This window comes from Physeter macrocephalus, chromosome 9 (assembly GCF_002837175.3).
Source record: "Physeter macrocephalus isolate SW-GA chromosome 9, ASM283717v5, whole genome shotgun sequence".
Taxonomy (NCBI): Eukaryota; Metazoa; Chordata; class Mammalia; order Artiodactyla; family Physeteridae; genus Physeter; species Physeter macrocephalus.
This window is the reverse complement of record NC_041222.1, coordinates 58303615-58326391: the sequence shown is the minus strand read 5'-3', so window position 1 is coordinate 58326391 and position 22777 is coordinate 58303615. Positions and strand designations below refer to the sequence as shown.

The 22777-nt window shown below is 43.5% G+C and overlaps 1 long non-coding RNA gene across 1 annotated transcript in view; it reads right to left on the bottom strand.

Annotated features, from left to right (window-relative positions):
• Positions 1-7431: 7431 nt before the first annotated feature.
• The window catches only part of LOC102981039 (uncharacterized), a 54836-nt gene continuing 39490 nt past the window's right edge, over positions 7432-22777 (bottom strand). Inside the window, exons 3-7 of the long non-coding RNA XR_448109.2 lie at positions 21593-21726; positions 20530-20636; positions 18865-19064; positions 8619-8688; positions 7432-7501 (exon numbers count right to left, since the gene is read on the bottom strand). This is a non-coding gene — a long non-coding RNA (uncharacterized lncRNA). The remainder of the gene's footprint in view (positions 7502-8618; positions 8689-18864; positions 19065-20529; positions 20637-21592; positions 21727-22777) is intronic.

Below are 22777 nucleotides of genomic sequence, written 5' to 3'. Positions count from 1 at the left end.
CTGCTGGGTGATAGGAAGGGATCGGAAGGGGGTAAGAGCCTCGTCTGTCTCATCTGCTTCTATGTCCCAGCACCAATGTAGAGTCAACCCTCAGAAAATACTTATGAAATGTTTAGCTTATTAAACAAGAGTTTTTTTGAGCTGTCTTGGTAGTTCTTTCATCTTTTCTGGGCCCTCAAGAGATCCGTGAGGTTCACCTAGATGCTAACTCAGGATGGCATGGGGGGCATTTCTGCCACAGTCTTTCCTAGGATTTTTGAGAAACACATGAGCTGCTCAGCATGGGTCTAAGTAGCCGTTCACCTTATGAGCCTGTGCCCTGTGTTTCTACCATCACCACTTCCAGGTTCTTGGTGCCTCTGACACAAACTGAAGACCACAGATCGAGGTAAGGGTGAATGAGCATAAAATGACTAGCTGCAAAGCTGAGAGCCTGTCTGCTGAGCTCTGGAAAACGCAAACTTCACAGACTCTGGGTCCTGCCCAGCTCCTCCCAAGCCTTGGCATTCAACAGTCCAAGAGTAGTAATAGTAACTAATAATAGAAATCATTTCCAATCAAAACACAAGGCCTGATCTTACTAAAGAGTCACAGGGATTAAAATATTCTCTGCATGAAAGAAACTGTTTGTTTCACAATTCGACCTTTGGCCAACACAGCTACTAGATCCCCGGCCGGCTCCCTGGGCTGGCCATTGCGTACGTGCAGTGGGAAATTCCAGTCTGCGTGTAATCACAGGGGCCCTGGCCCCTAACATGACTAGTCATCTTACTCATCTTACCCTTCCCTCCTCCACACTGCCACCACTTACGTTCCAAAAACTTGCACGTGAGATTGTTTCTCCCCTACTCAAAAGCCTTGGGTGGTGCCCCATTGTTTAGGTAATAAAATCCAACTCCAACTCCTTTGGCATTAAATGTCCAAACTGTATACCAGCCTTACATGCTACTGTATTCTACCCCTATTCCCCCATCTAGAACCCAGGCTTTAATCAAAATTACCCATTCATTTTGCCAGAACACATTCTTTTTTTTTTTTTTTTTTTGCTTAGTTAACATTAAAGTAAAATTTATATATAGAGAAAATATTCAGGGTACCATTTGATGACTTTGGATAGATGTACGCAACCATGTAACCACTCAATATTTCCATATCTCAGAAAGCTCCCTCATGTCCCCTTCTAGTCAATTCTCTCCCCCGAGAGGCAACCACTATCCTGATTTATGTCACCATAGATTAGTTTTCCTGTTTTGAACTTTATGCAGAGGAATCACACAACATGTACTCTTTTGTGTCCCGCTCCTCTCACATGACATAATGGTTTTGATGTTTATACACATTACCGCATGTATTGATAATTCATTCTTTACCTATTAATTATTGCCAAATAGTATTCCATATATGAATATGCCACAATGTTTTTATCCATTCACTTGCTGGCAGATACTTGGACTGTTTGCAGTGTTTGGCTATTACACTCCAGCACAAGTCTTCTGTGGACATATGTTTACATTTCTCTTAGGTAAATCCCTAGGAGTGGAATTGCCAGAACATAGGATTGGTGCATTTTTAAGTTTGTAAGAAACTATCACAGGGACTTCCCTGGTGGCACAGTGGTTAAGACTCTGTGCTCCCAATGCAGGGGGCCCAGGTTCGATCCCTGGTCGGGGAACTAGATCTCACATGCTGCCGCAGTTAAGAGTTTGCATGCCACAACTAAGGAGCCCGAGTGCCACAACTAAGGAGCCCATGTGCTGCAACTAAGGAGCCAGAAAGCCACAACTAAGACCCAGCACAACCAAATAAATAAATATTTTTTTTAAAATAAAGAAACTATCACACTGTTTTCCAGAGTGGTTGTACCCCAAATATAGAACATTTTAAAGTCAATAATGTCTCCTTATTCACATAGCGTTCAAGGTAGTTCCATAGTAGCCGGGCGCTGGGAGGAGGTTCTTGCACAGTCACTTAGAGGCCAGGCTACTGGAAGCCCTGCCATCCCCGAATGAGGCTTACGAGGTAACTCTGAGCAACAGTGTTTGGCCAGTGGATGGAGAATGAGAGGATGGAGAAAGAACACTCCTTTCTTTGCTGACTTGGCCCAGAGGTAAGTGTTATCCTTTTGGTTGACATTTCACTGTTGAGAGCTAGTCTCCAATCTCACCAGGAGAGCTGTGAAATGGAGACCCCAGCTGGGCAGCTGCTTACCTGCCACGAGGCTGTACCATGGGAGGGGAACACCAGTCTTCGATGTAGAGTTAGCCATCTCCACTACCCCAGGGGTTAAAGTCTTACCCTCCTTTCTAGTCGGACTGTGCCCATTGAAACTGTCCCATAATCTGTGTGGAATAAATCCTTCCCTTCTCTATACTCCTGTTGTACTTGCTGTCCTTCTACAACAGCACTTGTTACGATCTGCCTTTCATGATTTATTTCCATGCTGTGCCCACTAGATGGCGTCCTCTTGGAGGCCTCTGAGGTCTGGCCATGTTGGACCCCGGTGCTCGGCCCACAGTGGGAGGGATCTCCGTAAGTGTTTGCTGACCTCACTGCTGAGACTGGGTGCTGTCTGCTAGATAAGTCAGCCTACACTGACTAACCACTCAGTGTGTGAGCCCAGCCACTAAACTCAGGAGGGACGATCGGTTACCTCGCCTTTCCATCACCTTTCCTCACTCGCCACTAAGTGCCGACTGTGTGACATCGGGCCCATGATGGTACGTGATGCCAGTGTTCAGGTAAAGAGAGTTTTCAAGGTACCTGTTCAAGTGTGATTTTGTAGCTAAACTTGACAATGATTCCACTGAGTCTAAAATGCTATGCATTTCTTCTGTACCTCATTCGACTACAAGCTCTTAAAAGCCAGGTACTAATTCTTACTCTATATCCTGGGTATATAGCTATTCATTCCTTTAGTAAATATTAACTGAGTGTCCACTATATCACTCACTCTTGTAGGCAACAGAGACGAGCAGTGAATCAAACAGACCAAGTCCCAGTTCTCAATGAGAGAGACAGATAATAAACAAATAATGTGATGGTTGAAAAGGCATGAACAGGAGACATCCCCTCATATAGCATCATGGTCTTCTTCCCAGCTTCTAACATATCGGGTCGATAATTAATTAACGTCTGTCTCACCCAGAGAACTGTGAGATCCATGAGCCTGGGGTTCCGCTCTATCCCCGGCATCAAGCACGGTGCTTGCTCAGAGCAAACACTCCATAAATATTTATTGAATCAAAAAAATGAATAACGATGATTATATCTACTATCTGCTGACAGCCCGTTATTTTCCACGTACCATGGGAAAAGTCTGCTTGCATTATCTCATTTAATCCTTACACCATCCCTGCAAAGCAGTTATTACTATCTCTATTTACCCGGGAGGGAATTGGGGTTCAGAGAGGTTAAGTGACTAGCCCATTGTCAGAGGGCTAACAGTAAGTGACACAGACCTGACATTAGAATCCACACGCTTTCCTCGGGACCACACTGCCACACACAACAGCAACAAGGGTTTGTTTTTTTTTTTCACATCCCATATATTCTTTCTCAACAATGAGGAGCAACCACTACGGGTCACCGTTCCTGTGAACGGGACAATTCATCCCCCTGTGCAATTTGCCCCGACCAGCCCAAGGCCGCCTTCCCCAGCAGGTGGAAGATGTGCACTTGTGGTAATTACAGACCATGCTGTCCTTTTCATTTCTGTCTTCACAATCCAGCTTGACATCGTGTCATAAAAGTTTATGTACTGTGCTCTCTCTGCTCCTTACTAATATTCTCTGGCGTTCTCCCCCGACCATCCAGAATCAATACCACAGCTCCTCTCTCAATAAAGTAGGGAGCTATGAACAAGGCCCAATGGGCACAGTGACTGTCTGTGGCAATTAGACGTCACGCTGAAAAATGGTCACGCTGAAGGAGCGTGGGCAAGATCTAAAGACCAGCAGCATCACTGATGTCCCTCACCAGGGACCCCGGAGATCGGACTGCTTAAAAAATACCCTCTGTCCTCTCACCTCTTCTCTTTTTCACCCTCTGCCTCTTTCTTTCTCACCAGAGATAAGGAGAGAGAAGCGCATTCAAATTAGGGACCCTAGCAGTCGATTTTTCCTTGCAGTTGGTGGATTGTAATCAATGTTAATTAACCGGATTCTTTTTCAGCAAAGGTTGGGACAGGAGAGTAACTGCACAATATTTCTGACCACAGCAATGGGTATTAAGGGGCTTTGGGACTGCCTGAGGGAGAAGGAGGGTGGTGCTGAGAGGCTCCACAGAAGAGAACTGGCAAGCACAGGAAGAGGAGAGACGGGGATGATTTTAACGTGGTCCTACCCATGGGCCCTGGCAGCATTTTTTGGAAGCTGGAGCAGGGAAGTTTAGCTATTTGTATGTCCTTCACCTTCTTTCTGCCCCAGGAAAAGTGGGCTTCATCAGGGATGATTCCTGCATTGTCAGCTACGTCAGTGGCAGCCAAGCATCCATGCTCGTCACTCTGGAGAGCTGCTCATACCTGGACCATGTGGCTCAATGGGAAGAACAAGGAATTTAGCAACAGAAAGTGGGTTTGAGCTTTAGGAGGTGCTTCCTGGCTACGGAACTGTGGGCAAGTTACATAACATCTGGTCCTCAGCTCACTCACCTACGATGTACGTGATTACAGCAACTGACCTCAGGAGCATTGACGCAAGATTCATGTAAGATTCTACGTGGAGGTACATTGTAAGTAACACGCTAGAGGAATGTCAGCAGCTACCACTCTTGTAAGTCACAAGGACAAAGTTCCGGCGCCTCTGATCTCAACCAGACAGCATACAAGATGGGACCTGAGGTTCCTTTCCAATCTCGACCCATCTCTAAGGATGTAGGAAGTTGTCTTGGCAGTTACCCATGCCACCTTTTATTCAAAAGATTACTTATTTCTGAATATAAGTGTCAAATTGAGAAGAGGACCCTCAAATGTGCCAATGCCACTTTTCAATATCCCAGAGGAAATAAAAGAAAGGTATAACAGTGGGAAACATGATAGGGCTGCCAAAAATAAAACCACAAGCTGTATCTATTTTGAAACAGTGCACACATTACAACTTCTTGGTCAAGACAGAAAATAGAAACCGAAGAAGCCGGGCACTGTCTCCAGGGGAGACCCACTGCAGCCAGGTTCGTGGGGTTTCCTCCACACCATTTTACTCAAGTGGTGCCTCAACCTCCAAGAGAAGCCTTCAAAGCCTTCAATCAAGAGAAAGGCACCAGTGTTTTTCAGGTCTTTCAAGTCCCCTGGGAGTGAGGGAGACTATTGAGGAACATGATAGCAGGTCATATTGCCACGCAAGGAAAAGATTCCTAATTGCCCGTGGTGATAACATACTAGCTTCCTTTTGCCAAGGCACCTGTAGGTGTCTTCCACTTAAGAAAGGTGAATAAAAGGAGAGGAGGCTGGGAGAGAGAGGAGGAAAGAAGGCAGAAAGAGAGGAGCAGGGGAGGTTGTCAACAATTCACGGGTTCAATAAACAGCGATGAGTGTAGGCCATGAGGTGGTCCCCCAAACCCATGCGCAGCTCACTCTGGAGGCCCAGAGGGAAACACGTCTCTGCCCTCAAGTTGCTCACAGGATCCTGGGTCAGCTGGAGGGAGACAAATTCACAGATAATCACCACGCGGGGCCTGGGGGAGTGCAGAGGAGGGGCGCATTCCCCGCCCCAGAGCTGAGGATGTGGGAAAAGGGGGAGTCTTTAAAGAAAGGACATTGTCAGTGAAGAGAAAGGCAAAAGAGCAGAAGAGAGAATGAACTGAGGAAACAGAAAGGGAGGGAAAATCAGGAGATAGCAGGGAAAAAATTATTTCCTCACCCCAGGATTTATACACTCAGCTCAAATGCAAATCTTGTCCCATTGATCTGTGATTTCAGTGAATAAAGCTGCCTTTTCTGGAGCTATCGATTGTGATTGCTGATTGCCAAGCGAGCTGAGAAGGCCTGGGCAGTCCTGAATAGACCTGGGGAGTGAGCTCACAGTGGGTGGGCCTTGCACTTAATCAGAGAAGAGCAATTGCTCACAGTGATGAAGGGTCATCCTTGAGGGAGGAAGCATCTTCAATCACACCTCCCTCCCCAGTGCAAAAATCATTCTAGTTTCACAGAGAGGGCCTGCCTCCACCACCCCGGAGCGCTACAGGATGGGGCCCTCTTGGCCCAGTCTAAGGGTGGGGAACCTCTTTCCTCACAGGATTGCCATACAGAAGCACATCCTATTGCCCCCAACTGTTCAGATTTATCCATGCTCAAGGCTTGGCCTCTCTTCGGTCTATGTTGAATCCCACTGGTTTCTGGGGAAAGAGTCTGGAAGTCAGCCTGACTTAGGAGAAGAGAGACTTCAGTTCTGGACCCACTCCAGCTAGCACCTGGAAGATACCAGGGGCCAAGAGAGAGTTCGGCCTGGGGCCAGGACCTGGAAATCTTTCTTCCGCAGGAGCATGAAAGCTGCGAAGAAGGGAAGTCCAGAGGGACAGGGTGTGGAAAGAGAGAAGCACGGGGCTCAGGGCTGAAGCTTCAGAAGTTGCCATATTTAAGGGTTGGGAGAGAGAAAGAGGGATCTTGGAGATGCTGACAGCAGGGCAAGAGAGAAGCAAGAAAAGGAGATCATGAAGGGACACAGGAGAGGAGAAAAATTCAGACACACCTGAGCAGGTGAGCTGAGTAAGAACCAGATGATGACAAATGCATTCATTCAGTGCTTATCCTTGAAACCGAGCAGGACCCTGTGGGGCTCCTGTGCACGGAAGCCTTTCTGTGTCCCCCATTTCTTGTAGGGAATAGACTCCAGCCTCCATGATCTTCCCTGAGTTTCAAAGGGCAGATTCGAACAGTTGTTAATCCAGGAAGGGAAGTGATGCAGAGTCAAGGGAGGAGCAGCCAAGAAACAATAGTGCAGCCTTGCGGCAGGGTCCTGGTTCTGCCTCAAGGGATGCCCATAACAGTGTCCTTAAGTTCTTTACAGAATTAAAACCCAACAAATGGAAGATGTCAACATTCTTCATACCAGAAAAGACCACCTGAGGCCAGATTAAAGGAACCAGAGAAACTCATCAAGAAGATTACCTGAGACCAGATTAGAGCAGTGCAGGCCCTACACACACCCTAATCTTATCAGCAACCCCACCCTTGAACAGTTGCTATAAAACTCATCATATCCTCCCCGGTTGGGACACAGAGTTTCTGGGGCAGGAGTCTGCTGTGTCCCCCTTTGCCTGGCAAAGCAATAGACCTATTCTTTTCTACTTCATCCCAAACTCTGCTTCCAAGATTCAATTCAGCACTGGTGCACAGAGGCTGAGTTTCCAGCCTCATTCTGACTCAAAAGTTCACTAAGCACGTCTTCATTAGGCATTGTAGCAGGACCCATGAATACAACAGAGAGCAAAGCTTACCTGCCCTCATGATGCTTGCAGTCTCATGGGGGAACATAGAGGACTTGTGGCAGGCAGGGCTTCTCAAACTCTGTGGGAGAGACCAAATGTTATTGTTTTACTGACTATCCATTGTGGATAGATACCACATCATGTCAATGTCAAGTTGCTATAAAAGTCTGTAAGCTCTTACATTTCCATACTTATCTGCTCACAGACGGACATGGCCTGCCTACCACATCTTGAGTAGTTTAGATGACGAGATGCCGATTGCCTACCAAACAGCTCCTCTCTCCTCCTACCTTACCAAGGGCATCCAGTGTTTTTCAGGATGCTGAGAAACTACATTTACTGGCTAAGGATAGGCAAGTAGATGTCTTTTGGTAGAGCTTATAGGAAAGTTTCATAAAGGGGTCTGACTTATCTGGTAGACATTTCCTTTGGTTCCTGCCCCTTTCATAGATGTGATGGCTTGTATTCCAACAGCCATCTTGGAATCAGGAGGCAACATTAAGGATACTAGAACTCAAAGCTTTAAGGATCTGGGTCCCTGTTGACCGTAAAGCTACCACATTGACTCTGGAGAGCATATCTCTATACTTTTTGTTACATGAAAGAAGAGCTTTTATCTGGTTTAAGCCATTCGGTTTGGGGACAAACATCAAGTATATCTTTTCATCTGTCTCAGGAGTTAACAGGCACTTACCATGTGGGGTGGTAAATACTACCATCACAACAATTAGGAAGTTCAGAGAACGTGTCTCTGACACAGCTTGGAGGAGGGTTGGGGAAAGCTATCTGAAAGAGGCAAGGACTGAATGAAAGCCTGAGGGAGGAGGGGGAGTTAACTAGGGAAAAGGGTTAATGGGGAAGAGAGTTTTCCAAGGCAAAAAAATACACCGAGTTTATGCAAAGAGCAGGAGGTGAGCAGTAGTGGGGCCATATGAAGAACTCAGAGTAGTTTAGTGTGGCTAGAACAAGAGTGTCAAGTGGGAGTGGGAAGGGAAGAAATAATGGGGGCTGCCAGAGGGTGGGAGGCGGTTCCCACATGAAGGAAGCAGACACCTGACCTTATGGAAGTCTCCACCCCAACCGGATGCAGCGTCCTTCAGAAGGCAGTGTTCCCTGCTAGAAATCAGCTGGCAGACACTGTCCCTGGTCTCATCTCTGAGGGGGGAAACCATGATCTGTTTAGACAAGTCACTCACCTCTTGGGTTTCCATTTCCAAATCGGCACAACAAGCCTCATGCTGCTGTCCCATCAACCTCAGAAGGGATCTGTGAACAAGAGGTTGTGATATCTTACCAATAAGGAACATAAAGGCTTCCTGTTCAGCCCTCTCATTTTACTGATCAAGATCATGAGGTTCAGAGAAGTCTTCCCACTTAGGTGGGGAGAGCTGAGCCTGGAATTTCCCTCTCTCCCAACTCTTAGGCTGTTATTCTTTCCCCATAAAGAGCTGAGTGTTTTGCACTTGAAGTAGATGGTTATTGTTCCTGCCAAAGGGAACACAGCAGAGCGAGATGATAGAGTTTCTTATTTCAAGAAACCTAGTACTTGAAGGTGCTTTGAATAACACATACTTTTGAAACTAACCAAATATTTGGAGTGTGTCTTCCCATCCTTCCTTTCTGCTCTAAAAGCAAAAACAAGTCTCTGTAATTTGGTGGGGGTGGGGAGGCAGGGTGTTGAAATAGATAAAAGGGAAAATTTAACTCAGTAACTACAGATGTGAAAGTGCCCTGAAGTATTTAGTCAGGATTCACATCTTTGGAGGTAACTCTTAAGTTTCCACTGAATCACTGAGAAAACAGAGCTAACCCCCTTTGGTGACTTCACAGTTTCTCTCTGAAAAGGTCATTGTAATCCACCCTCTTCATTCCATAAATGAACAACTGCTAGAGCCCTGCTGGGATGACCATTGTTTGGGGGACTACAGAGAAGTTCATAACCCAATGAAATGATATTACAGGAGTAACTGTGACTTATGAAAAGTTTGACCATTATTTCACTTAGTGCTCATACTAACCCTGAGGGATGGGAATTGTTGTCCCCATTTTTAGATAAGAAAACAGTGCCTCCTGACTTCCTTCACATCCAGTCAGTCACTCAGTCCTGCTGAATCATCCTTCATGATGGCTCTTTGGTGCATCACAGCTTTCCCTGTGCTTCCTGGAAACCCTGATGCCTTCTCCTCTCTGGTAGTTCCCATCCACCCAACACCCTCCACTCCCAGATAGATGTGGGATATTTCTTCTGAGGTGTCATGGCATCACTGCCAACCCCAAATGTCTAAACCGCCAGAACTTAATGTTCTCTTGCAAACTCACCCTTCATCTTAACTTTTTATTGTGAGCCAACTGCTCAAGGTGGAGACCACAAAAGTTACACTTGACCCGAAGAGGTCTATTCACAGACCCCCAAGTACACCTTGTAGTTTCCATCCTTGTTCATGCCATTCCATCCTCCAGGCTCTATTAAAATTCTACCATTTCTCTGAAATCTTCCCTGATCTTCCCAAGAAGTTGGTTTAACAACTGCGGAAAAATACATGAACAAGGATGTTCACTACAACATTGTTTCCAATGGAGTAAAAAAATCTCAGAGGAAGCAAAAGGATACATTGTACAGCACAGCAAAATACAGCCATTATTTTATAATAACTTTAAATCTAGTATAATCTATAAATATATTGAATCACTATGTTGTACACCTAAAACTAATATAATATTGTAAATCAACTCTATTTCAATAAAAAATAACTCAGAGGACTGAGTCCTAGTGTCAGTAGGAGACAGTGTGATACACACATACAATGGAATAGAACACAGCCAGTGAAAAGTAAGACAAAGAAATAACTATAGGTACTGATAGAGGTTAAAGAACAATAATGTGTAATATGATCCTCCTACATAAAAATACGTGTTTCTATATGTATATAAAAATTCTGAAAGACTCAACAAAACTCTTAATAGTGTCTATCTCTGGGATGAGAGATGGAGAATTAGAAATTTCACTCTCTCCACTAAATACATTTCTAGGTTAAATTAATTTTTATGGCAGTGAATTACTTTTGTAATAAATATTTTTCCATTCTGGAAAAAAAGGTTTTTGTTTTTTTCCTTTTTTGAATTACTTATAGCCCATAGTATACCTGGAGGGTCTGAATATGTCTTATATATCTTTTATCCCCTATGGCATGTAGCACACTGTCTCACATGTCAAGTTTCCTTAAGTTGGGATATTTTCATTGGTTGTACAACACTTGACACAGGAGATTAAATTTAAAAGCCCTGCTCTCTGGCATTCCCTCGATTATATTATGGATGCTCCTGACACCTAAACACACACGTAATTCACCACCACCTTTACATACCTGGGTGGAAACTAAATAAGGCAAAGAATGCATAATCATCCTTCAAAGGGAAAACCTTTTCATCAGATTTGGAGAGAAGAGCTAGACCACTCAGATATATAAAATAAGGAGGGAAAAAAATGAGGACAAATTTGATTGATTCTTACTCAATCCCTGCTTTCTCTTGGTTTTAAGATTTTAAAATGTTTTCTCTGGGAAATACCGAATTAAAACCAGAGTCAAAATCCAACACCAAGATAGGGGAAACTATGTTCAAAGTGGCACTGAAAAATGAGAATGCATAGGTCCTTATATTTACCTCTCCCTGGTTGTTTGTTTGCTGGGAGCTTGTGTAAATAATTTAAACTGCTGAGTTGTATTTTTGAATCTCAGTCACGTGAAAAGGTGGGAAGCACCGGCAGCCGGGGATCTCGCCAGAGGACCTTCTATGGGACAGAAAACAGGGTGCCAAGTACCCTTTCAGCAAACAGTAGTTGTGACTGTAGGCTTCTTTAGAGACCCAGAGGGACATACATAAGAAGCAGAGCTTCAAAAACAAAAATGTCTGGTATATTGAGAAAGAAAACTAGGCTCCATAACTACCGACAGATAATAGCAAAGTAGTCTCAATGGCTAAACGAGGATATCAGTGTGTGGTGTCACTTCCAAAAACAGTCCCCCACCCCAAAAGATACTTTTATTTTTTTAATTTATTATTTTTTCTAATTAATTAATTTATTTGTTTTCACGTTTGGCTGTATTGGGCTGCTGGCGCGGGCCTTCTCTAGTTGTGGCGAGTGGGGGCTACTTTTTGTTGTGGTGCGCGGGCTTCTCATTGCGGTGGCTTCTCTTGTTGCAGAGCACGGGCTCTAGGCACGAGAGCTTTAGTAGTTGTGGCTCGGGGGCTCTAGAGCGCAGGCTCAATAGTTGTGGCGCACGGGCTTAGTTGCTCCGCGGCATGTAGGATCTTCCTGGACCAGGGCTCGAACCTGTGTCCCCTGCATTGGCAGGTGGATTCTTAACCACTGCACCACTAGAGAAGCCCCCCAAAAGATACTTTTAAATGTTAGTTCTACCTCCACCACACTAGTCCTTGAGAGATTTAAGATCACCAAAATCGCTTTGTGGAATTGTGATCTGTGGGGAGATAATACTTTAATATTCTCATCCATTAGTCATAAAGGCTTTATTGATGCCAACTCTATGCCTATAGGAGAGAAGAGAAGGTACTCTATGTCTGTAGGATGTAGGGCAAAGAAGAAGAAGGTGAGAAATTCTGCCATCAAGGAACTGAGACAAACATGGAAGAGTGCATAATAATGAAGTTTGATAGGATGTAATGTTATGCAAGGTTTCAGAGGATTAGTTCATCAGGAAGTTATTATGAGCCCTCTATGAGCCCTACAAATGCTGGGAATCACATGGGATACCAAAGAAATATGAGATAAGACTCGGATGCTGTTCTTCAGAACCTTAACATTTCCTTGGGGAGTGTAAGACTTTTAATGGGAATCAACATGAGAACCACAGTATAGCATAAAATACTAAATTATGTGGTACAAAGATAAGTGATAAACTGAGGGTTTAAAAAGTAGTTGAAGATCTCAATTCAATTCAATTCACTTCAATTCAACATTTTGGGAACTCCTTATTATGTAACAGGCATTAGGTAGACCCTTTGGAGATGAGAATAACAGGACAATTTGGGACAAAATGACTTCCTCCCCCAGAAGAACCTATAGTTTAATAGGCAAGACAAGACATATAAATATAATACAATTAGTTCCAGATGGCACCAATTGGACTCAGTTTCTGAGCCCTACACCGTCAGTCCAATCAAAGACTGGTACTGAGTTACAAATCAGTTAGAAAGATTTTGGCAGCAAAAAGTAAAAAATACAAGGAAAATAACAAGGAAGAGGAAGACAAGAAGAAGCAGAGAAAAGAAAAAGGAGAAGGGAAGGAAAGACCTTGAATCAGATGGCTTAAACCATGAGAAATTTGCTATTCACATAACTTCAAGTCCAGATGTAGGAGGATCCCAGGCTGAGGTTACTCTCAACTCTCTGCCCAGGTGTCCTCATTACTGGCTTCTGCCTAAAGCTAGTGCCACGTGGACAACAGGATAACTGCAGCAACTCCAGGCATCACTTCCAGATATGACACCAAGGAGAAAACAAGGGACAGTGTGTTTAGAGGTTTCCCTTCTAGAGCCTCCACACTCCCCTGCACTGGCCAAAACCAGTGTGGCTGTGGAACCATGGCCACTAGAGTCACCTACCATGAGCTGGGCCCTGCGTGAGGTGCTAAGAACAAGATGAAGTTTCTATCCTCAAAAATCTCATTCACAAAGGGGGAAAACAGATGAATAACCGAGTTACAGGACCATGTGCTATCAGAAAATTTAAGAGAGGCATTTGGGAGAGCTGAAGAAAGAGAAAATTCACAGAGCAGTAAAGCTACCTGGTGGAAGAGGAGGGAGATATGGGCAGAGAGAGAAGTAAGTTCTGGGGCTAGAGGTGAATTCCATCAGTGTTGGTCAGATCATGTTCTAGGCACTACCGGGTGTGGTATACTTCTAGTGGTTGGGGAACCTGCTGGAAAATCTATGACAGTCTGATCTGATGTCTTAAATGAGTGAATTAATGAACTCAGAGTGTAAAAAGTAGCAGGCAGTTTCAGTCATCTGGTGGGATAGGTAGGGGTCTTTCATGTTGTGCTAAGGAGTTTGAATTTTATTTTGAAGACCATGGGAAGCCACTGAATGTTTTAAGTACAGGAATGGCATGACCAAAGTTTGCTTTTGTAAAAGATCATTTTTGCTGTAGTATGGTGAAGGAAAGACTGGGGGCAGCTAGAAAGGTTAGCAAGAATCTGCACAATAATAAAGGCCAGAGACGATTAGAGACTAGTCACCACCACCTAACTGTGAGTCTACCACACAGAAACTCCTGGATCTCCCTTCTCGTTCCATCCATTTGGCAGAAACATCTGCAGACAGGGAATTTTTGCCTTCATTTCCTGAGCTCAACAGGACTGAAGTTTGAATAAGCAGTCTTCCTTGTGGCCTTTGCAATTACTTAGGTGTAGTTTCAATTCTATTTCTACATGACCTAGAAGTATCGCCTTAGAAGAGAACCATCCTGCTAGTTAAAACAGACAAAAAAAACCTGTTCGTTGACCAGCGTCTGGGGCAAGGTATTATGTAGACCGGGACTTTTTAAATGACTGTGATCCCTTTCGTATGTCTATGCTGATTGAGCATGGGGTTAGCCGAGAGATTTTCTGCCTCCATAAACGACTCTTACCAAATCAGCTCTTCCCTGCCTGCTTCCTGTTACTCCAACAAGCTCACTCCCAGAAACCAATTGCTCTGGGCTGTCATTTCGTCATCTATTAAAAAAAAAAGAAAAAAAAAAGGCAGGGCGGGGGGAATCAAAACCTGATTTAGCCTCAGAGAGTGGTTGAGGGTGAAGAGCATCCTGTCTGCTAAGTGCTCTGAGCTCTTCGAAAAGGGCAAAGGAGAAAGCGTATTATTCATGCAAGACAGTGTTTTCCACTCTCCTCACTGGGGAGCCCTCGCTGGGGGAGGGAGGAGTTGGAGCGCAGTCCTCCCGCACCCTCTCTGCACACTGTCTCCCCAAGCCCGGCCTCGGGGAGGCTCCAGGGGGGAATAAATCGCCAGCAGCACAGCTCTGAGAGAAGAGAAGCCGAGTCGCAGGTGTGCAGTAGGCAGTCCTGGAGGAAGCGCCGGCCCTGGGCCAGGCGCAGAGGCTGCCTGCTCCGGGGCCAGCTTCTCTCCAGGGCGGAGACTCTCCCACAGCCGCTGTCTCGCAGTCACATAAGCCCCACCTCCAACCCAGGTCAGAACTTGGGGCCCATTAACAATGAATCACTGGGACTTGAATTCAATTCAGCCAATGCACATTCATCGGGGTAATAATCAGGGTTTTGTTTTGTTTTTTTAATCCATCCTACATATTGGCCTGTTTTTCCTTTTTGCTACAGTCACCACCTGAATAGGATTAGAGAAAGCAAAATACTGCAATTCGCTGGAGATCACGTTTCCCTTTCCTCCACCTTTGCCTTTGCCTCCACTTGCTGCTGAAAAACAAACGATCAGAAAGGCTATGGCTGGGGCTCTGGCCCGACCAGGCTCCGCTCCACCTGCTTGTAAGCCCAGGCACTTAGTTATGTACTTAGCCAAAGAGGGCACTTGGCTTCCAGAAGGCCTGTGCAGGGGCCAGAAGAGTTGACGTTTTTGCCTTGAGGCAGAGACCTCTGGGTGGAAAATGTTCTTGGAGAGAAGTTGTGCTGTGTCTTGTGTTTTTACAGGGGTGAGCAAAAGGTCTAACGTCCTCAGCTATGCTGAAAAGGGGACAACAGTGGGTCCCAAGTGCCATGACAAGCTGCCTTCTCTCTCTCTCACTCTCTCTCTCTCTCTCTCTCTCTCTCTCTCTCACACACACACACACACACACACACACACACACACACACACATACCCTACCCCCTGCCTTCCTGATTAGGGAGAGGAATTTGATGAGCTGTTTTTGTGGGCACCCCGTAATGGTTTGGGGGCATTTCCCAGATTGTTTCTTCCCCGGGACAATTGTTGGATCTGCACAGAAGGGAGCCTTGATGGGATATTCAATATCATGCATTTGTTGCTTTAAAAATACCAGTGCCCCAGCAAGAGAAGGTCATGTACTGCTTATTGGCACATGTCCCCAGACATGGTGTTTTCTTTGTCTTGGAGAATCGCTTAGGTTTAATGGGTGTTGCATACAAAGAATGATGGGAATTTGGTGATCATTTTTGAAAAACAGAAAAACAAAAATAAGAGAAATCAAGCAAATCCAGGTCATTCTCAGTGCTGTACAGACCCTGAGAAGCCACTTGGAACAGTTCCTGTCCTCCCTCAGGAAAAGCCTTTGGTGGCACAAGGGAACCTCTGGATGCATTTGGTGTCACAGAAACCTTTCTCTAATGCCCAGGTCCTCATCTTCCCTCCATGGACCACATGAGCTATTTCATTCCACCTCTCCCACAGGCCTCCTCTGCTACCCCCTAACCGATCCTATTCCTCTGTTCTGTGAACTCTGGGAAGTGATTTTACTGTGGACATTTCCTGGGTGACCCCACAGAGGTAGGAAGCTCATTCCAGGGTGTTTGGCCCTAGGATGTCCCAGCTGATTCTTATACCTCAATAAGCCACATTTGATCCAAGAAAACAAAGTAATAATTATTGGCTAAATTGAAGAGTGGGGTGTTACCAATGATCACTGTGTTCCTCTCCCCCAAGCAACCTGCTCTGTGGGTGCCACTTTTGGGGCATGTCGGCTGGGATGGGAAGGCTCCACCCCTATATCTGAGAAAGGACAGAACCCCGATCCATAAAGAGCCCTGGGCATTCCACCCCCAGCCCTAACTTGCCTGGCCTATATGTACTTCAAACAGGAATCTTTTTTTTTTCTTTTTAAAATCAGGGCTGCTGGCTTTTCAAGGCAATGCTGGGAGCATATGCCTCAGCAAATTCTGCTTTATCCTCCCAGAACAAGCTCCTTAAGGGAAGGACCTGGTCATATTCACCTTTGTATTCCCAACCCATGGCATATCATAAATGTATGTCTGTAAATCATAGTAGTAGCTACCACTTAGTGAGTCCTTTACCTTGTACTAAGTGCTATGTAGATATCATTTCTCACCATTAAGTATGCTGAATTGAATTTAACTAACGCACATAGTAGGAATGGCATTGCTTTAAGGTAACTCAGTTGTGGAATCAGAGAGACCTTCATTTCAAATCCTGACATTGTCATATGTTAGTCACTTGAAATTTGAAAATAATATCTGCCCTATCTGTTCCATAGAGCTATTGTGAAGGAATATGAAGAGATATATTTGTAAGCTATTTCTTTGTAAGTTCTAAAGTTCCCTACAAATCTAAAGTTTCCTGCAAATCTAAGCTGTTTTAATATCAACATCCAGATCACACAATGGGGCTGCCACAGTTTATGAAGAGGTATGGTAAGAGGAAAAGTCACATTTCCCCCATTGATCTATTATAAATTGTTCCCTCTCATCTAACTCATAATTCCCATGACTGGCACGAGTAATAGCTTGGACAGCAAAAGAGGTTGTTGCCAAGTTACCATATTAGCTATCTAATGCTGCATAAGAAATTAGCCCCAAATTAGGTGGTTTAACCACAAAAAACATGTATCACCTCACATAGTTTGTGTGGGTCAGGAATTTGAAACAGCTTTGCTCCAGGGTTCTCGAGATTTGTGCAGTTTAGATTTTGGCTGGGGCTGAGGTCATCTGAAGGCTTTATTGGTGCTGAAGGATTAACGTTCAAGGTAGTTCACTCACATGTTGCTGGCTGTTGGTAGGAGCCCTCAGTACCACTTCATATGAGCTTCTGCATGAGCTACTAGCATATCCTCAGACATGGTACCTGGGTTCCCCCAGAGTGAGCAGTCCAAAAGAAAGAGCAAGCAGGAAGCCACAGTAACTCTTATGACTCTGGGCTACCAGGTCATAAAGTAGTTAGGGGGAGACATTCATGACTGTGGAACATTCCCTGGGAGAGAAGTTGCCCTGGTCTTGGCTAAAGGTTGACCAGAGGTTTTTATCCCAGAGCAGTTAGTCTTGCTTTCTCTGCTTGTTGAATGGCTTGTTCTTCCTATTGGCAGGGAAGCTTGTAGAATCACTTCTGGTAGATCTGGCTGGTTTGGGGGATGGAGGCAAAATCTTCTTTAAAAGGCATGTATTCTCTTCCTGTCTGTCAGTCCTATTTTCTTTCTGCTTTGCCTACCCTATTATAAAAACCCTCACTCTATAAGTCAAGGAGTCAATGTGGTGATTCTACCAGTTACTGAGTATATCTACTCAAACTACAAACTACCTTGGTCCTAACAAGGATTGAGCACGGGATTAGAGCAGAGGATCATGAACTCGAAGGCCTCCAGCGGATAGCCAAATGGAGCATAAGAGATCTAAGAAACAAATAACAGTGGTAAGCATTGTGGCAGACTAGAAATCAAGTTATGGATAATTTCACACTAGAGAAAGAGAAATATCTGGACCTTTCAGGAATTACTGGACATTGATTCAGAACTAATACTAATCAGTAGGGTTCCAGAAAACCACCATAACCCATAGATAAAAACAGATGTTTATCAGATTCCATTGATAAATGGAATTTGGGGCTACTTCCATCTCTTAGTGAGCTCACTACACCCACAAACATACTCTTTTGTTATTTCCATAGTTCCTGAAAATGTAGTTTGAGTAGATATATACTCAGGAACTGGTAGAATCACCACATTGGCTCCTTGACTTACAGAGTGAGAGGTTTTATAACAGGATAGCCAAAGCAGAAGCACCTGCAGCGTTCCCCTCTCTACCAAGATAATGAACTAAGCGTAATATCACATGCCTGGGGGACTAGCACAGGTTTGTAAACCAACAAAAACTCTAAAGCTATAAAGGTAATGATCTCTATCACATCTCTGTTCAACTTGCCTATTTGGCCTCTGAAAAAGACAAACAGGTCTTGGAAAATGATAGTGTATTATTTTAAGTGTTATTAGGTTGCGGCTACAATTGAAGCTGCTGTTCTAGATGTTCCTTTACCCTATGGGTCTGCTATATGGCTATTGATCTGGTGAATGCATTTTCTCTATTAGAAGAAGTTTGCTTTTACCTGACAGGGATAACAGTACATATTCACCACCCTGGCCTAGGGACTATTGTTAATTCTTTTGCTTTGTGCCATAATTTAGATCAGGGTGATTTTTGACCCTCTTGTTACCCTACAGAACATTATGTTGGATCAAAGTCTAGATGATATCAGGCTAATCAACCAGGTAAGAAGGCAGAAGAATATATCCCAGTAAAACACATGTGTGTCATAGTCTGGGAGATACATCCATTGGAAATTCAGGGATCTCAGAGACATTTCTAGAAGCTCATGTCTCCATAATATTACAACATTTCCTCCAAGGTGAAAGAAAAATTGCTGCATCATGCATATATCACCACTAAGAATGAACAATACCTTTACTGGCTCTCTTTGGGGGCCAGTACATACCACATATGGATGTCCTCCTCTGACCCTCTTGCTGAGGAATGCATAAGGTTGCTCTTCCTTTGACTGGAGTCCAAAGCAGGAGAAGCTGATTCAGGCCACAACACAAGCTATTCTGCCAATAGGTCTTCTGACTAATGAATCTAATGGAGCTTGAAGTGTTGGTGGCTGTTCAGGATGCTCATTGGAACCCATGTCAATCCCTGAAAGAAGATTCACAATGGAGAGTTCAACCCCTGATAGAATCACCAGAATGCTTCCTTATGCCCCTTCACACCAATCCCCATCCCAACTCCCGGCAACCACTAATTCCGTCGTTATAGATTTGATTTATCTTTTCTGGAGTCTTATATAAATGGAATCAGGCAGCATGAACTCTTTTGTATCAGAATTTTTTTCATTCAGTGTAATATTTTTGAGATTGTTCCATTCTGTCACATGTATCAGTAGTTTGTTTCTTTTTATTAAGGAGAAGTTACACATTTGTATGCACATACCACAATTTCTTTATCCTTTAATAAACATTTGAGTTATTTCCAGGTTTTGAGTCTTATGAATAAAGCTGCTATAAATATTCTTACAGAGTGTCCATGCAGACATACTTGTTTCTCTTGGGTAGATACCTAAGGAGTGGAATTTGGGGGCCATATGGTTCGTGTATATTTAACTTTACCAACAAACTGTTTTTCAAAGTGATTGTACCATCTTACAATCTCATCAGAAATATAGGAGAGTTCCAGTTGCTGTACATCCTCATCAATATTTGGTATTGTCAATGTTTTAAATTTTAGGTATTCTAATAGGTGTATAGCAGTATTTCATTATGGTTTGAATTTTCATTCCCTGGTGTCTAATGATGTCAAGCATCTTTTGATGGGCTTATTAGCTATTTTTAGATCTTTTGTGAAGTGCCTATTCAAATTTTGCCCCTTTTGAATTGATTTTCTTATTATCGAGTTGTAGAAGTTCTCTATGTGTTCTGTAAACAAGTCATCTGTCAGTTATATGTATTGTGAATACTTTCTCCTAATCTGTGACTTACCTCTCATTTTCTTAATAGAGTTTCTTGAAGAGTAGAAGCTTTGAACTTTGATGAAATTAAATTGTCACATTTTATTTAATGGTTTTCTTTTTGGGTCCTGCCTATGAAACTAATTTTTCAACCAAAGAAGTGAGGCAACAGACTAAGCCTATGGTATCCATGGTGTTACTACAGATCCCATCGCCCAGGGGCAGCCGGTCTCACGGAATGGTGAAATGGACTCGAACAAACACTCAGTTCCAGCTCCAGCTGAGAGATACCATATTCCAAGTTTGGAGTAAGTCCTGCAGGATGTGACACATGCTGTGAACCAGTGACAAATATACAGTGTTGCTTCCATAGCTGGAAAACATGATTCCACTAACCAAAGCACCGAAGTAGGAAAGGAACATCTAGTATTTTACACAATGCTCCAGTTTTTAAATGTTTACTTCTCATTCCTAGAACTCTGCTGGTTTAGAGGCTGTAGTACAAAAAAAAATTAATTCTCCCACCAGGGGACACAACCATGTTTCCAGTGAATTGGATGTAGAGATTGTCACCTCAAATCTTACTGCTCCTCACTCCACTGGACACTGTTGTTTACTTCATGTAAGCCTACCCTCCAACCCTGACCCTGGACTTACCCAGTTCAGAGATGTACATTCTCTAGCTGATCAATATCTTCTGCAAAATGACTGAAGAGTTCTCAGAGTTTTTAATCAGCCAGTTGCTTTGTATCTTCTCCCTTTTGCTGCAAGTATAATTTTTTTTTTTAAAGAAAAGCACTTAAAATTTCAAAAACAGTTGAGCTTACCATGAGGGAGGGAATTTTTTAGATTATATGCATATTTAATTAGTTATGGCATCATGTTATATGAATAGACTAACACATTGCCTATTTTATTCATTGGTATCGATTATTTTTATGATGAACTTATTGGGAGCCATTTTGCCCTAGCAGATGAATGGGGCTATAAGGGAGTCATACACAGGATGGCTATGTTTCAATGGAGAGAGGGGTTTGGAAAGTCTCGTGCATGCAGCATCACTGTTAGTAGGAGGGGGAAAAGTCTTGTTGTGGGGAAGAAAAGGGTTCCAGTGTATACCCTAATGTGGGCACGCTGGGGCCTAGAGAGGAGATACTCACAAGGAGACATGAGAAGGAAGTAAAATCAAACTTCACTTGTCCAAAATACCTAGCCCCACCACTAGGGAACAGTGTAATCTACTAGAAACTCCACAGATACCTTAGTTAGGAAAGAAAATCCTTGTCCAAACTCTTGCTAGATCTTCAAGGAAAGTTCACAGTGCCAACACTGCCTGCAACTAGACCCTATTTTTGTCATCTGCAAAATGGGGACATTAAAAATGGATAAGGACACCTATTCTGTTTCTTAGTCTCTTGAGTTTAATACGATATCTAATTGGGCCCTTTGATCATCTCAAGCAATGGTGCGTAAGGTATTTAAATTTATGAGACCGTCTCTTTTGAAGAAGTGGAAACGAAACATATTCTCAACGATTAATCTTTAAATTTTCCAATGAGTGCACTTAAAAAAACAAAGTATCCTAGTGCCCAGACTAGGGGATAAACTTGGATTTTAGTCTTAGCTCTGCCACTAACTTGTTCTGTGACCATAACCAAGTCACTTCCATCCCCAGGGACGTTATTTTGTCTACAGCATTACAGGATGAGATATCACTCACCCAGGTCCCTCCAGCTCAGGATTCAGTGATGTGGGACCTTCTGCCATAACTTGTTTTCAGCCCTCACAGTGATTTGTCCCTGGGTGTCTTGACTCAGAGTTTGGAAGTTGTGAATAGCTTCTCCTGGCCATTTGCTGTAGAGGAAATGAAAGGCACAAAGTATGGAAATATCAATTGTGAACATTGTTATTTCGACAAAATTAGTCTTTGATGTAGTCTCACTCTCTACCCACTGAACCTCACAGCCTATTCTCAGCTCCCCCAACCCAAGCTTTTCCCCCCAAGTTCAGGGACTCTCACATGGTATTTAGGGTAACCTGGCGAGCGGGCTGCATGGAATGGAAGAGTCTCAAGGACACAGTGAGGTTTGGCAGTCTTCAAGAAGATCAAGAAAATGTTTAAATAGTGGTCAGAATAGCAAGTATTAACAAGTTTTTTTTTCATTTATGCTTAGGACTATCAATGTTTTATTATTGGTAAACTTTAATTCAGCAAAATCATTTATTTTAAAGTAAGTTAACCTGACATACATATTTTACATGTTTTGTACATCATCTACATGTCTTGTGGGATGGGTATTTATTCATACCAAGTATATTCAGACCTCTGATGCCAAATTCTTGGAATAAGTCTTATTTGGTTCATCCTAGTCCCTGGAATCTTGTTCTCCATTTGCTCATTCTAGAATCCATGAACAATCAGTCCCCAAAATACCCCGTACAATATTAAGCAATGACTTAGGAAGCAGCACAGGGCACAATATGTTGATATCCATTTTGCAGTCAAGGGAATCAAGGCAAATATGGGTTAGGTAACTTTTTTTTTTTAGCACATAGAAAATAAAAAATGAAATTCAGGAGCCTCCGATAGCTGCTTGTCAAATGGAAGGCTGCCAATAAATATCTGTGAGAGAATGCAAGAAGGTAGGACAGTGTCTGAGTTACTGTACTGCAGTGCCTGCCAAAGAGCAACACAAATGCTGAGACCAGGTGGCAGGTGCCAAGCTCAACCGTCTCCAAGCACCATTCTATGACACTGACATCAGGTGAACAGTTTCTTGTCTTATTTACTGTTTTTGAAGCAACTTTCAAAGTCTGTAAATTTTCAGCCCAATTTCTTCCAGCTTCTGAAACGACAGAGTACTTTGTGATTGAAGTTTATACTGATGACCCTGAGCTTTCCATT